We start from the raw sequence: 16360 nt of genomic DNA, 5'->3' as shown, positions 1-16360 counted from the left end.
GTGAAAGTGTAAAGTGTTCCTGTCAGGGAGAGTGGATAAGATGTGTGTTGTGATTACCTTTACCGCTGACCCTATAAAGCTGGTTAACTGCAGAAATCCTTGACCTCTTGCCTGCTATTGTGCGTGCTAAATCAGAGTTTGACACAGCCGTAATAAAACACAGGCGAGGGGTGGGGGGGTGGTAGGAGCCCCAACAGAAAAATAGGTTAGAAAGAAAATAATTCATTCTGGAAGTTTCCCTTTTTTTGATTTTCATTGAGATCAAAGCCTTGTTTCAGCTCTAATTAACAAAACTAATGCAGATTCCAGACCTTCTGGCACTGGGTAAGGCCTTGGAGGAATAGAGCTGGAAATTTTCTGGAGATTTAAATAATTAATATGACACCTTGAGCTCCGCGAAGAAAGAGGAGCGCCGTGTTCGAGTTTAGAACAATGTCACTGCCAAGTGTAATGCCATTTGTTCTGATGAAAATGAGCTGGGTGGACCGCAGCAAGTTCATTGTCTGCCATTCTGGCGGATCAGCGAATTGTTGGGCCCTTTGTCATGGTAAGAAGGGCCTTTCAGGGGAACTTTGTAAACCAGCCTCAGGTCCATCCCTGGACGGGGGGCGCTGGGAAAAGGCCTGGGCTGCTCAGGGAGTTTGCGCTTGGTCATTTTATGGTTTCTAATCCCCTTAATCCCCGTTAGAAGGGGGCTTGCGAGAGACAAATCCGCTCCCCAAGGTCCTTAGGATTCAAACGCTGCGCTTGAGCAACTGTATCATTTGATAACAACAATGGCAGGAGATAGGGAGAAGGAGAACGGAGTCAGACCTGCTCCTCGACCATTGCTGTATCACTTCTAACGCCCCAGCTTTTTGTTCTGGCCTCCGTTTTATTCCCGCGGCTGTTTGGCGACAATCTGCAGATTGCTGACCGTATAGGTGGGATAACGTGATAGGTGCGCACACAGACACAGACTCACACGCACACACATGGTCTGACCTTTATGCTAATGGCCCTTATGTTCATCTGTGGCCAGTTGAGCCCTGCAAACACTTTCACCCGGCGCAGACTGCACGGGCGCTAAGACGCGGCCTAATCCACCCGCTCCTATTGAAGCGAATGCACCTCCAGTGACAATCTTCAGCAAGCCCACTTCATTATCACTCAATTAATCCGGAATATGAAGAAGCGGACCAGACACGTCTGGGGTGCACAGTTTACTGTCCGAAGACCAGAGCCAACGGGGAATAAGAGGTCGCTGTAAGGCGGGCCGGTGCGGAATGATCTGGGTTAAATGAGACTTTAATCGTCTCATTTCTCAAGCTTAATGTAATTAATGAGAAGAGGAACTGCTCTGAATATGTAAAGCAAATTGGCTCGTTCGAGCAAACACAGAAGTTTGGCTTTTAATGGAGAAGCTAATTTAATAATCCATAAGAGAGAAATATGAGGAAAATAAGTAGTAATGGGAACACTGAAAAACAACACACGCTGTAATTTGAGCTAATGGCAACTTTCTCTCTTGGTAAATTGAAAGATTATGACAGTGGAGATCTGCTGGAAAAGATGCATAGTTTCGAGGCCCATCCCGGAGCCCAAACACAGTTTCAGAGTCACTTTCTTTAGTCAGGGATGACAGGAGAATTCGAAATTGTGGTTGGCCAGTGTTCCTGAGTGAAACCAACCAGACAAAAATTCTACAGCAGCAGATTCACTGAGGGGACACACAGAGCTCCACACAGGCCTTGCGCTTGTATTTATCGCGTGCCCTCACTTGCCACGGTGACTGGCATATGTTAAACACCTCGACTCAAACTCCACACAGTTCCACGTGACGCAACGAAGGATGCACGGGGACCGGAGCAAAGCTGTGGTTTACAAGATGTCTCCCTTTGCTGTTGTCTGCTCTGCATATAGCTAGCAGCGAGTGACTTCGGAGTTCAAAACAACAACCACAAGTACAGGCTTTCCATGGGGTGCCAGAGACAGTTAGCGGTTTGATGTTTCTGAGACACAAGGGCAAATCGCTGTCATCCATGGGAAAGGAGAAGAGAGGCCCTGCAACCCAATAGCAGCTACGACTCTGCCGTTTTGAATAAAGCACCAAACTGACAGAAACGGATCACTGATCCCTGCTCGCATTCATGTGCCATATCTGTGATGATATCTGCTGTGCTTTTTAATGCGACAAGAGACAAATATTGTCCTCTTTCCACTAATAATCGCTCCGTCCAGAAACAAGATGAGTCATTTGAGGGAAGAGTGGCCGTATCTGTGTGATATAACTGATGGTAACAACTTTCACTGGCCTTTTCTTTAAAAAGGAAATAACTACATGTTAGAGAAAACAGCTCCTCCACTAATAATCACTCCTCTTTCCACTAATAATAACTTTGTCCAAATAGCAAGATGAGTCAGTCGAGGGAAAGCTTACAGTGTCTGTGCAATATAACTGATGGTGACAACTTAGGACTGTCATTGGACTGTATGTTACATAAAATGTGTCCAAGGTGCCGGTAGAGCCAAAATGGATCATATTTAGAACATTTTGATGGATGGTTCTGGAGGCAACTGTTTTTGTTTTACAGATTCTCCATTTGCTGCAGACATTCTACCCAAAAATGGCTCTACATAAAACTGTAAAAGGGTTCTTTTGACTTTTTGAACCCTTCTTAGTGTGAAGAACCATTTTTTTATTTTTTAAGAATCACATACAAGAATTTCAACATTAAGAATATTTTTTTCATTTATGCATATAAATGAGTATTTGATTTATCAGGGTTCTACATAAATCTGTTGCTTTTGCTAAAGAACCATTAAAGAGCCCCTTTTTACCATTTTTGAGTCTAAGAATCACGTAAGAACCTTTTTTACTTTTTTAAAAATGTATCCAAGTGCTGAACTGCATTGCTCCCCTATTGCTCTATAAGAGCCACAGGGTGAACTGGAATGAACTACCTGAGATCTAAGAGGGACAGTAATAAAGATTAGTGGATTTCCAGTTAATTGCCCTCATTAACAACTTAAGTCTTTTCGACCTAGAGGGGCGACCGAGCACAAAGGCTTTCTTCTAGAGTACACTATTATTGCGAGCGTACTCTGGTGGTTACCGCGTATTGACTCCGCTCCTTTGAATAGGATGAAAACCTATGCAATGAACCTTGTGTGTGAGGAGCCCTATTTGTTTCCAGCGCTCAGTCTTTACTGGGGGTACAGCTGAGAGCGATCTGGCAGTGTTTGTGTTGACAGCCTTTGAGCCAGTTCCTGGCTTCACTAAAACGCTTAGGGCACAAAGGAGCCTTCCTTTCGCTCGCATACGCGCGCTCGGCTTGTTGCCCTGTCAGGAGCTGAAGGTAAATTCGGAAGACATCCTGACACGCTCTGAGAAAAGCGGTTTTGATAGGGGGAAAAATGGACCACTTTGCAGTATACAAATAGAAGGGGAAAAAAATGTCAACAGAACCGGCGGGTCTGACGGGGAAAGGAAAACAAGCCAGTTTCAGATGAAATTACAGGAAACAAAACATGAGCATGAATTACCTGAAGACCCTCATGTGCGTACCCAGACGCCCCGGCAAAAACAAAAGATGCAGTGGAAAATTTTAGACTGGGGACGGGTGAGGAAACGAATAAACTAGCGGGCTTGATTCGAAAATAAACCTTGAAAATCCATCCCATTTCTTCTGCAACCCACCCCACACCCACTCCCCCCTCCCCAAACACCTCACCATGCTGTCAGGGTTCTGTCCTCCAGGGTTAGCCAGCAATCACGGCCGTGGCGGTGAGCTCCCAGCACATTCTCATTCAGGCCCCGGCAGCAGGGGGTCAGGCCCAGTGATTCTCTGGGCGATGAATTTATTCACTTAATCTGGGCTACACCTGTAGGTCACGCCGGGGGAATGCTAATCGCTCCGAGGGGAGGGCTGTCCTGCGCTAATCGTGGTGATCTGCATCTGAGGCCCATTCCCCAGGGTCTGGTAGGGGGCTGGGGGGACCTGCCTGTGACAGCACTGTCAACAGGGAGGCCAGGTAACCAGTGGCTGCCGCCACGTGTCTTCGGTGGCTAATGGGAGATAAGGTCTAGGCCGCTTCTTGATCGTTTTTGCACCAGAGAAAGCTCAGATCTCAGACAGAATAATTTGTTCCCAATTTTCATGGTCAGATGTTTGGGGGACGGCTTGGGGGAAGGCCTTGCTGGAGCAGGTGGCTCTCAGACCCTTTGCCAGATGCAGATCTGCTTTGGCTGTCTGTCCTCGGCCCTGGTGCCACCGCTGCCGCCGCCTCCACGGGCCGCTTTTTATAGCCAGCCACTTCCAACACATCTCCCTCTTTTCTCCTAAATGGGAATTCAAATCACCACTGTTTAGGACTTTGGCAGCCACCCGTAGGTCTCCTTTTGCTAAATATGCATGAGGATTTTCACGATGGAAACAAACACAAGAGGAGATTGCCCTTATGCTTCCATTTTATTTCGCAAAAGTGATTCATTATACACCAGCCCTACACTGCCAACCTGCTTGGATAAGCTAATCACAAATAAGCTTTCTAATGGCTCATGGGTTAACAATGAAAATGCTATCCAGGCGTCTGAGAATGGCCCGAGCCATGCTCTGTTTTGTACTAGATATACAGTGTTTCATGGCTGTCTCAGAGCTTGTAATGAATTCTCTGGACAGTCCCCACCACCTGCTGACAGACTATTTGATTCCCCAAATCAAATCTAAAGAGTGTCTCATATTTTTATCAGATGTCCCATCTTGGACAGGCACAAACGGTTTCTGCACAACCCATATGACACCAAACCCGCAAAAACCCCAACAAGGTGCCTAATAACTTGCGAGCCGAAACCAAATGACTACAGTATATGGCAGAAGAACAAACATTCTCTCTTTAGCCCGAGGTCCCACGTTTCATCTGTCAAGCATGTTTTAATAATTAATCTGTTTAATACACACTCAGCATCTGCTGGAGACAACTTGGAGCCTTCCACCTAAATTGACTCCCACAGAGGCCGCGCTATTTTCCGAGCGTTCAGCTTGAATTCCACAAAGCGCATTCCGCATCCTAAGATATTTTTCCTCGGCCCGAAAGGAACTTTACCATGGATGAAGCACGTATGGATTTTTCCCTAGTGTGCGTTGTGCGAAGCAAATGGAGCGAGTGTAAATTAAATACGCTTCTTTCCCCGCAGCGCAGAAATGATGTGAGATTAAGCCCATGAATATATACATGGGCCAGTGGTGACCTGTCTGGAGATGGCTGATTTCCCAGTGGGCCTGGTTGACATGGCGGGGCTTAGGCCCTGACGGAGGTGGGGAAATCCTAGCACAGGCCCAAATTGAACTTAATCTCATCCCTCATTGTGCTGGAGATGACATAAAATTGCACAATGGCTTTAATCGACAAGGAGCCACTCTCCCTCCGTAGCCCTTTTTCCATGAACAACGCGGGGATTCCCCTCGGCCTCGCGTTTCCTTCACGCACGTGAGGAGCAGGATGATTAAGACTGTAATTTTTCTCTTTGGAAGCCTTTAATAATGTCTTCTTGAACAATCAGTGGGTTAATGTGGTCAGGCTCTGACCAATCATAAACCAATAAGGCCCATCCGGTTCTCGGGCCCCGGCTAATCTGCACAGATCCATTTCCAGCAGGCCGGGGCGGAGGCAGCGTTGCGCTGGAGCGCGTCTCCACCGTCAGGAGGAAAGATTCAATCAGTCCCCCGGGGTTGATTACACCCCTCTCCGAGTCCGGGCTCCCTGCAAACAGGTGCTTCTTATTACGCTGATAGGAAGCCGTCACTGAAGCGGTCATTAGCCATGTGACTGACACGGGCCTCGCTGAGCTGGCTGGGCTGGAGAACCTCTGTGATTGGATGCCCACAGGCGTCCGTCACACACATCAGTTTCGCTGTGTGTCCTGCCTCTCAAAAACATGGCCAGAATCAAGGCGACCACACTTACCAGAGGAAGCTATTTTCATCTCGAGCAAAGAATCTCTGCTTGGCTACACGAGCTTTATCTCTGAAAGCAAGGCAGCGCCCACGAGGATTAGCCTTTTTCAGACGAACGGCCATGAAACTCCAAAGCTGGGGCACTGGTATGAAACATTTGCAAAGACACAGGATTGACCACATGCATAACTGAACATGAAACGCACTTACTTACCTCGGCCTGGCCGGCTACGCCGAGTAAGCACAAGAACGAGCACGTCCTCAGATCCTTAGATTCTGCTGTGATTTGTAGGTTTAAAAGTTCATATGCAGTGTTTGTTATGTAAGAAAAAACGAGGCTTGTAAAAAATGCCCAGCAAACAACATTTGGGATGTGACGGTCTCCAAAGCATTGCAGATATTCTCAGAACTGAGGCGCAATTATACAAGCGGTTCTATAGGCGAGCGTGTAGAGAGAATGTTGTCATTATGGGTGGTAATTATGGGTTTGCTTACCGCTGTGCTTCTTTTCAGGAAACCAATGAAACTATTGTGACCTACAATGAGCTGGCCGCTACAAGGCTGTCAGGTCCAAAAAATAATTAGGCATCAAAATGAGGCCCTTTTTTTAATTCATGTCATGGAACTCAGGAGTTAACATGCTCGCATCATGAATTTTCATTGCATCATTACATGGGTACATGTGCGCTCCGAAGAACAGAGCAACAGGGCTACACAGCTCACATCGTCACCGGCACGCACTGTGCAGCTCCAGGCACATTATTACCACCTACCACTCCTTGGGAGCCCCATTTCCTGTTTGGCTGGCCGTTTTGATAGGCCTGCTGTTTTCGTGATTAACGCAGCTGTAATTCTATATCACTGCATATCTGCGGCTTGAGAGGGATGTTATTGTTAGTCCTTTCACAGCTTTACCGTGCTCTGTTTGCAGCCCCCCCTTTCCCTTTTTTTTAGTTATGACGGACAGGTGGGCTATTATACACAAAGCTGATGGGCCCATCTGTCTTCCTTTAAGATGTTTCTCATTTCAAGTGTGCCCCAAACTCCTGGCAGAAGTTGCTTCTGAAGCTCTGATAATGGGCCTGCTCCTCTGGCGCTAATGTTAAACACAACTGGTGTAAGAAAAAGCGGAACGTCTGCGGCCTAGATGGAGGCTTGCAGGAGAGGTGGACCAGTACTACACGGCCTTTGCAGCTTATTATACACACACTTGAGTTTCATTGCCATTTTATGGGGCATTTGTAGCAATTTGCTACAAGCTTTAATGTGCAGTAGTAAGAAACTGGCATTGGTGCTTAATATTTAATGGCCTTTGTTTTCTGCCAGCAGTCAGGGCAGTCTCGCCTCTGCTGACCTTGACATTCTGAGCAGCAGAGTGTCTGATATTAAAACAGATTGCTTTCGTGCCTACCTAAGTAATATCATATGCTTCACATCAGAGCATGCTCCAGCTAGCTCAACTCCAACTGTATGACAACTCCTGACTCAAGACAGCACACGCCTTTGGTACACACACATACCCACACACCTTGCTCCCACAGTGTTTCTCAGCACTACCAGCAAGCAAAGAGCTGTGTTTTAGAGGAAGAGCGCGATCAAACTGCTGTCTACGCTTTGTTCCTCCGGCTTGTATGATGGACAGCAGCACATTCTGTCTTATTCTTGTCTACTGTCTTTGAGGCCACCATTATTAGGTATCCAGGCACATAGTGCTGGAACTTCTGCCAATTATTTTCTTTATATTCTTCTAATTCTAAACATTGTTGTATTTAACAGGTTTGCAGATTATAAGTACACAAGGTGCCAAACGTAGCGGTTACTGCGCTATACCAGGGCTCGGCAAGGTGCCACTGTTGGGCCCTTGAGCAAGGCCTTTCACACTCCCTGGTCTCTAGGCACCGCAGCAATGGCTCACCACTGCTCCGGGCATGTGTGCTCATTGTCAATGTGTGTGTTTGATCATGTGTGTGTGTGTGTGTGTGTGTTCACTGCACAGATATGGGTTAAAGGTGGAGGCCAAACACAAATGTCCAACACAAATGGTGAATATGGTTGTCTTGTCTTGTCTTGTGTTGTCTTGAACTATGACTGTGGCAATGGTTAGTGTGGTATTCCCAGTGTGGGATTTGTATAGTAACAAGTAAACAACAACAACAAAAATCTAAATACAAATATTAAGTAAACAAACATGATCAACATGGTATGAAATTTAATTACCATTCCCATCCAAAAAAGGTGAAAGAAAAAGTAGTGCAGTAGCATGCAGTTTTTGGGTAATTTGTGGAACACTTTTTGGTCAGTTTTCCTGAAACCAAAATACTGCCACATGCATAATGTGTGTTTTTTTTTTGGTAGGAATGCTGGCTTGGATGAAGTGCTCATCTTTTCCCCTGACATCTAGTGTCAAGCTGCCTGTTAATTAATAGCTGTGCTTCTTTGTCACGCTCTGCATCTGCATGATTGGCGGCTTCTGATTGGTGTTATGGAAGTGTTGTTTTTTTCTTCCCACATCATCCCACATCAGTACCTGACCTCAGATAAATGCAATCAAATCCTCACAGCAATGTTATACTATAATGATAAAGCTTTCCCAGAGTATATGCTGTAACTGCAGCAATGTGCGGACAAACTCCCTTTAATTAACGCCCTTGATTTCCGAGGTATGAGCAGGTGGTGAGCAGGTGTCTAGAACCTTTTTTGGACATATAGCATATCTACACACTACATTTGCCAGGAAACTTCCCTCTCCTAGACTGCACTTCAGCTTCACTCTGTAAGACCACACTTCCCACAGTGCTCAGCTCACGCTGCTAGTTTTACCACCCTGTTAAAAGGCTTTAAAATTGGTGCAGCAAACATGCTCAATTACCCCGGCTCCCACAGGCACGGAGGACACACACGCATCAGCTGGGCCTGATTTATTTCACTGTCCCACTGCAACCCCAAATTAACAGTCCCCCCTCCGCCCACACACTCGGGTCACTGACTAAAGCTCCCTACTGTTAAGATGGGTGTCTTTATTACATTCCTAGCTTTTATAGTGATGATATGGTATTCATACATGTGATCTTTTTTCTTAGTAGGACTGCAAGCATCAATTATTGATTTATCATCCAATTTATGACATTGGGTGTATTTCCTGTACCCTTTTCCTGTACTTTTTTAGGACTTTACAAAGCTTTCAGCATGCTTTTTACTGTAGAATTATAGCCATTAAACACTGTAGCCCATACGTACATGCTGGAAAACCTGATTTAAGCTCACGGAATATGCACAATTTACTAGAAATTGTAAAATTACAACATTAATGCAATAATTGAGATGTAAATATCTTTGCAAGTAGTTTCATGTGAAATGGTGCACTGTCCAGAAATGTGTCTCACATTTATCTGTTCACAAACTCTTACAATGAAAGTGAACAATGGTTCACACTGTTTACAGCACGTACGTTTATTTGCATGTAAAAATTACTCTCCTAATATTGAGCAAATGTTTGTTTGGTCACGTTATATATTGCATTGTACAAAAAGAGACCCCCCAATGAAAAACCTGGTCAGGTTCAACATGGCTTCAAATACATTTTATGATTTAAAGCAGTGCAACTTGCAAAAGATAAAGACTATCTATTACATTAGCAGACATGCTATTTCTCCTGCAACTCACAGGATTCTCCCTCAAATTGATAGCAGCTCCCTGACATCTGCAAGTTACATACAACAATCCCGCTAATTGGAATTCTGTACATCGGGCTCACTCTCGCACTTTTGGGAGCAAGTGAGTGACAGACATAGTGAGAGAAATCGACACAGAGAGCATCCTGATTGGTCTCTCTTTTTGCTCAGTAGACCTATCAGTGTTCTCTGTGGGCGGGATTTACTGTCAACCACTTTCATTAATTTTGCATCGGTTTAGTTTAGTGTCCTGCAGTGTTTAAAACAGAGAATAACATACTATCCCTGCCTATAGGGTCAAAATAAAGACAGTGTTGCTGCTCTGATTACAACAGTGACTTTTTCTATGGCCCTTAGGGGCCTCAGTTAAATGACTGTAAAAGACTGAGCAGAGGTGAATTAACAGCTGTCATTCTTGTATTAGCTTAGCTAATGTTATAAACTAACTAGTGGTGCTCACTGTAAACATGCTTAAAGTTATTATAGAATACCAAAAATCTCTGTGAGAATAATATTATATAAATACATATTTTCTGCATATAGCCACCCAGCAGTGTTTACAGGTTTGACAGAAGAGGTATGACACATATCACACATAACAACATAGACAAATTAATAAGGATACACCTTATGTATGTTTTAAATATTTATGTGTGTGGGGGGGTTGTTTGCGGTGGAGTTTTTTGGGGGTTTTGGGGTGTGTGTGTTCTTTTATAAGTTATTTTAGGGTGGGATGTCTGCATTAGGTAGCTAGATCACATGCTATCCAAATACTGATCAGAAACTTATCGACTCCACCAGTGGACAGATTGTAAATAGCACATATATATTGCGTGTTATTTAGTTATTTGCCTCCAAAAAACAATCTACAGTAAACCAGTCTTCTGGTTTTTACATGTTATTTTTTATGGTAAAATACTGGGTGCTACAATGCCTTAACTGTACCTTAAAAACTACATTATAGGCCAAAACCATCGTAAAACTAAAAGTGCCATAAAATAATAGAACATGAAACAACACCTGGCATATTCATATACCCCTGTATATAATATAATAGCGTTCTGTGATAGCCTTTAGAGGTATAAACACAAGATTGTTATTGCCTATCACCGAACAGTTATTTCATAAGTTTCAGTAGAATTACACATTTTACACCAAACCACTAGTGAATAACTCTAATGGATCTTCGAATGCAGCAATTTTGAAAAACTGGTGGAATTCCCCTCTGCCACTTCTCCAGAGAGGTCTTACTTGCTTCTACAAAATCTCTCCAAGCACAAAAAAGGAGGCCCCACCCCTCACTTATTGCTTGGACACATGAACACACCACCATACATATCCACACAGACATCCTCGTGACGGGGTGGTGTTACCTCTCTGGGCCCCTTGCAGCTCTGAGCCAATCCACCCTGGTTACAATGCTTCAGTGTCTACTGTCATCTTCTGCATCTCTTATGGCGTATTTATTGATTCTTATTAATAGACTCTTGACTTAAAGTGTGACCCCATTAGATCGTTCTATCTAAAGCCAGTCATGAGACCTGGTCTGGTTCCCAGGAGAGATGCCAGGGCCCGTCAGCGCTAATCAGCCGAGCCCACAGCCAGCCGACAGGGAAAAGGGAGGGGGGGGGGGGGGGATCACAGAGGCTTCACTGAGCACTGAGTACCATCCTGAGAAGGAGTGGAGGGGAGGATTGTTCCCTGGCTTTGTGATGATTATGAAATACAACATAGCCAGCTTCCAAAGGCCTGATCTCTTTATGCTTACAGAAGTCACTGTGCTGTCACTCTGCTTCCCTGGAATGTGGAGATGTGGAGAGATGTGTGTTCCTATGATCTGTGTAGTTTAGTAAGGATTTGGCACTAATATGGGGTAAAAAGTAATGTGGACTTCATTTGTAGTTTAAAAGTTCAAAATTGAACATATTTCTGGTCATCTCACATTCCCACAGCAGCATCATTTATGAATGTTTAAGGCAACCTCTTTTCACGATTCATATTTTATTTATATGCAGATCATTTTTATTTACTTAGCTTCAAAGCTTATCAGCTTCAAACGTAGAACTGTATTAAATTAGCTGTGTTTGCATCACTTTACGGACACACGTCTAGTCCTTCATACCATTCCGATTAAAGCAGCATTATGCAAGAATTTGGCTCCTTCTACAGTCAGGAAGTGTGCTTTGAGACACCCCTGAAGGACACTCTTTACACATGCATTTTTGGACAAGAGGAAAGATACAGAACTGTCACTGAAAGTGAAAGAATTGTGTGGACTCCCGTACATTGTCCTGGTAGTTTCATCAAAGTTGGAGTGGCAACAATAGAGGCACTACTCTCCCTGTAACTCAGTGAAGCATCAAAATGCTGTTATTTCAAGGTACAAATGCTACAAAATGTTGCTTTAACCTCATTTGCACTACATTGCTTTTGTCCACATTTTTTCTTTTGTAGCTGAGAAGTGCAGGGGACTTGTATAAAAAATGTGATCTATCCTGCTCAAATACTTTGTTTTGCCAAAGTCAAAGTGCCCTCCTATAATTTATTAAGCCAATTATAATGATGGCTAATGTCTATCTAATTATCAATATAGGCTACTTAAAGCAGCATTATGCGAGAAGTAGTATTCCTTACGCTTGGGCTTCCCCCTACAGTAAGGGTGTGCAATTCACACTTCGAGCCACCACTCAAGGACACCCATTTCTGGACAAGCTGAGGGTTACAGAACTGGCTCTGGAGGTGAAAAGTGTAGTTGTGGACTGACATGATACAAATATGACTTACGCAGTGTTATGTAATTCTTACAAGCATTCGCCTGCACGTTTCACAAAGTGTTGCGTTAGCAGTTACAAAGTGCAGTTAGCAGTGTGCTGAGTCCAGAATAGCAACGATAGAGACGATATTCTAACTATCACAAGTCAGTGGAGCATCAACCTGATTTTGAAGCTGTTATGTTAAAGTAAAAATGCTACATACTGGTGCTTTAGTCTGTAGGAATAAATATGGTTAGAGAACTGCCAACCACAGGCGTTAAAAGGCTCTCAGGTGGTTCTTGGCTTGAACAGGTGGTTGTACAAAAAACTCTTCATTATGTGGAGGAACCTGTGATTGACTGGCACCCTGTCCAGGTGGTATTTCTGCCTTGGCCTAATGATTCCAGGTAGGCTCTGGACCCTTACCAGGAAGAAGTTGATGAGAAGATGGCTGGATGGGTTATGTGGAGGTACTTTTCAAGGTCCTTCACTCTTGCACATCTAATTACCAAAAACAAATTTGCAATTTTGTTAGTGTTTCTTCAGAAAAGTGTGCAATCATGCTTTGGAGCAACACTGAGGGTGAAACCTTCATCCATGCATAAATATAACACACATCTTCTTCCACCCCCTCTCCTCCTCCATGCTATTTTGTTTGCATGCGTGTGTGTATGTGGCATAAACAAGGCTGCACTATAAGTAGTAAGTAATGTGTCTTGTGTGTGTGGTTATGTGCAATGACAATGCCTGGCATGTTTGACTGTGATCTCTCTATCAGTTAGAATAAGCACAGCCCAATGTTAGTTCACATCTGTCACTCATTTCTCCAGGCCTGCTTTACCGGTGGGGGTTGCTTATTAGTGCTGTTTCCAGATACAGCCTATGGTCTGTAATGTAGATGCATGCCCACTCGTTCTCTCGCTTACACACACGCACACACCAACACTCACAGTGGTAGAAATCATTGTCAGAAAGGTTCACACTTCATGCTCTACATTAACAAGCAGAGCTGTAATGGCATTATTAAAGAAACTACGCAACAGAAGCAGTGTTTTCATGCGATTTCCAGTTTTCACCCAGAAGACAGCCGGAGTCGTAGATGCACAACCATCACTCCACTTTAAGAACATTCAGAGTGGTGGAAACCATGAACAGCTTTGACTGAAGGCTCTATCAGCTGTGTATGTGTGTGGGAGAGAGTGTGTGTCGTAAACTGACCTGTAATGTGGTTGCTTAGTGCAGTCGACTGCCTTTGTTAAATCTCTCCGGCGAACGTGTCACATCAAACGCTCTCATTATCTCCCTCTGTCATTTGAATTCAATGCGGGTATTTTAAAACTCGGCGCGCTCTCTGTCAGCACGCTGAACAATATGGAATAACAATTCCTCCTCGCTCGCTCCTTCTCAAACCTTGATTCGGATAACAGATGTCTCACCTGGAAGAGGACAAAAAAAGAAAGCTGCTCCCTCAGACTAACGAACGCTTTCATAATTTGTCAGGTGAGGCAGACCACTGAAATGATTATTATTTTTAACCTGATTTGGAGCTGCTACCACCGTTCAGGAGCATTCAACAATTCAGAGTAGGCCTCCATGTTGCACAAAAAGCATCTGGCATCATCAAGCTGCTGGATAAATATATGGACAAAAGTATTGGGACACCTGCTCCTTCATTGTTTTGGTTTTAAATCAAGGGTATTGTTGGAAAGTCTTTCTACCAGATTTTGGAGCAGTGCTGTGAGAATTTGATTGCATTCAGGCAAAAAGAGTATTAGTGAGGTCAGGATGTTGGAGGGTCAACACCTTACCTCCTCCGCAACTGCCCAACTCATCCTAATGAATCCAAAATATTGGATGGAGCACCTTCCATCCTTCCAGAGAACACAGTTCCACTGCTCCACAGCTCAGTGCTGGGGGGGCTTTATACCCTTCTAGCCCACGCCTGGCATTAGACATGGTGCCAATAGTTTCTATTGTGTTTATTTGCTCCAGAGAGTCCTATTCTATTGGCAGTACTTCTCCACAAGGCCTAGACAAGTTTGATTATGTGTGCCATCAAAACTGCTACTTAAGAGAGGTATTTTCAGCCCACTTTATGTAGACAATGCTTTATGAAACAATTCATAAACGTGAGTTTTGCAGTTTTGCAGTTTTTTTTGCAGATGTTCACAATGCAGTCATTGTGTTGTAAATGTAATGTAAATGAAGCAGTAACATTGCATGTTCTCTCTCCCTTTCTCTTCGTGTCCAGTAACACATAAACATAAGCAAGCTAAATGTGTTTTCACACACACACGCGCACTATTCCCGTCCAATCCACCATGATTACCTGTTTATTTTCAGTCATTTCACTTACAAAAGAGTAAGAGATAGAGAATAAAGAGAGAAAAAGACAGTCAGTGTGAGTCACTTTCTCTACACAGCATCAGAAAAGGGTGAGAGAAGACTCTTTCCATTTACCTCCGAAGTCAGGTGTCGGAGCTGGGAATGGCATCATACATGTGTTGACTGCTTTCCTGTTAAACATTCTGATAATTGAACACTACTGCAAAACATTTCCAAAAAACAAAAAAAAGTTCTACACAACTGGTTTGACAAACCTATCCCTGTGGTTTATGGCACATCTAACCAAACTATGTCCCACTTTTTATGGCCCAGGTTACCATTGTTAGCATTGTTCCAGTTTAGCATTATTAGTAATACCAGTTGATAACAGTGCAGTTGATAGGGCAGTGGTGGCTCAGCAGTTAGAGGGCCGGGCTATTGATAACAGGGTTGTGGGTTTAATACCCAGGCTCGGCAAGCTGCCCTTGAGCAAGGCCCTTTACCCTCTCTGCTCCCCGGGCACTGGAGTTGGCTGCCCACTGCTCTGTGTGTGTGTACTCACTGCCCCTAGTTCACTAGTGTGTGTGTGTTCACTACCACAGATGGGTTAAATGCAGAGGACACACTTCGCTGTACATAGTACCGTGACAAATACGTGCACCTTTACCTTTTTTTTTTTTTTTTTACCTTTTGCATTATATGGTATTTAGTGCATCTAAGCATCATGGACTCATGTCCACAGATGGACAGTACTGTGTGTTTGACTGATTAGATACCCTACTACTTTTACTACTGTTGGGTATCTTGGGTTTTGAACTCTGGGTTGGTGAGGCTCTCCCGAATTTCCAAGTAGGAAATCTGACTTGTGAGGGTGTTCCAGGAGAAATTTCTAACTTGGAAAATCAGAAATCCCAGTTCACATGGAACGCAGTATTACAGCTTAGGTTTCTGGGTGGCAAACGCATGTAAAGTTACTGTTCTTACCATAAAAATGTGTACCGTGTATTCTCTATTCTCTGTTTATTTCCATGCATTAAGGCTTGACATCCTTATCTAATTAGTTTTGGTGAAGTCTTCAGAGCTGAAGGACTGCAGGGCACATTAATACAGAGTTAATTTGGAATTTAGCTTTGAGTATTTAACAGTGTCTTCAAATGTGGCTTAGGCAGTCAGATAAAAACAACATAGACTGATAAGAGGCACAATGTTTTTGCTGCTCTGTCACGATTTCAAAGAGGAATTACAGTTAAACTTAGCGCAACCATTCGGTTTGTGAAGCGCTGTCACCACTACACTGAACACTCAATTGTTTAGTAATCATTTGCGGTTCTTTCACTGTTTTTTTGAAGAACCCCCAGATATTTGTTTTCATTTAGTCAGTCAGTTAATATGCATTAGCTTATTAGCATGTCAACTGGAATTGGCTTTTACCTAGAACACATACTGATGTGCTGAATCTGACCCAGTGAACCATTGAAAGGGTGAAATGGTGGATTTCTTGGGACTTTTATTTTGTCCAAAGAATGAGTGCACACTTGACTGAATTATATCATAATCCAATCTAATTTATTAATAGCATTTCTGATTTCGGAAGTGCTCAAATCACCACATTCAAATCTATTAGATGCCTATTGACACCCCCTAGTTGCAGCATCCAGTGGATGGCCTTAACTTG

This window comes from Salminus brasiliensis, chromosome 8, assembly GCF_030463535.1.
Source record: "Salminus brasiliensis chromosome 8, fSalBra1.hap2, whole genome shotgun sequence".
Lineage (NCBI taxonomy): Eukaryota > Metazoa > Chordata > Actinopteri > Characiformes > Bryconidae > Salminus > Salminus brasiliensis.
The sequence above is the reverse complement of the archived record's forward strand: the minus strand, read 5'-3'. Positions refer to the sequence as shown.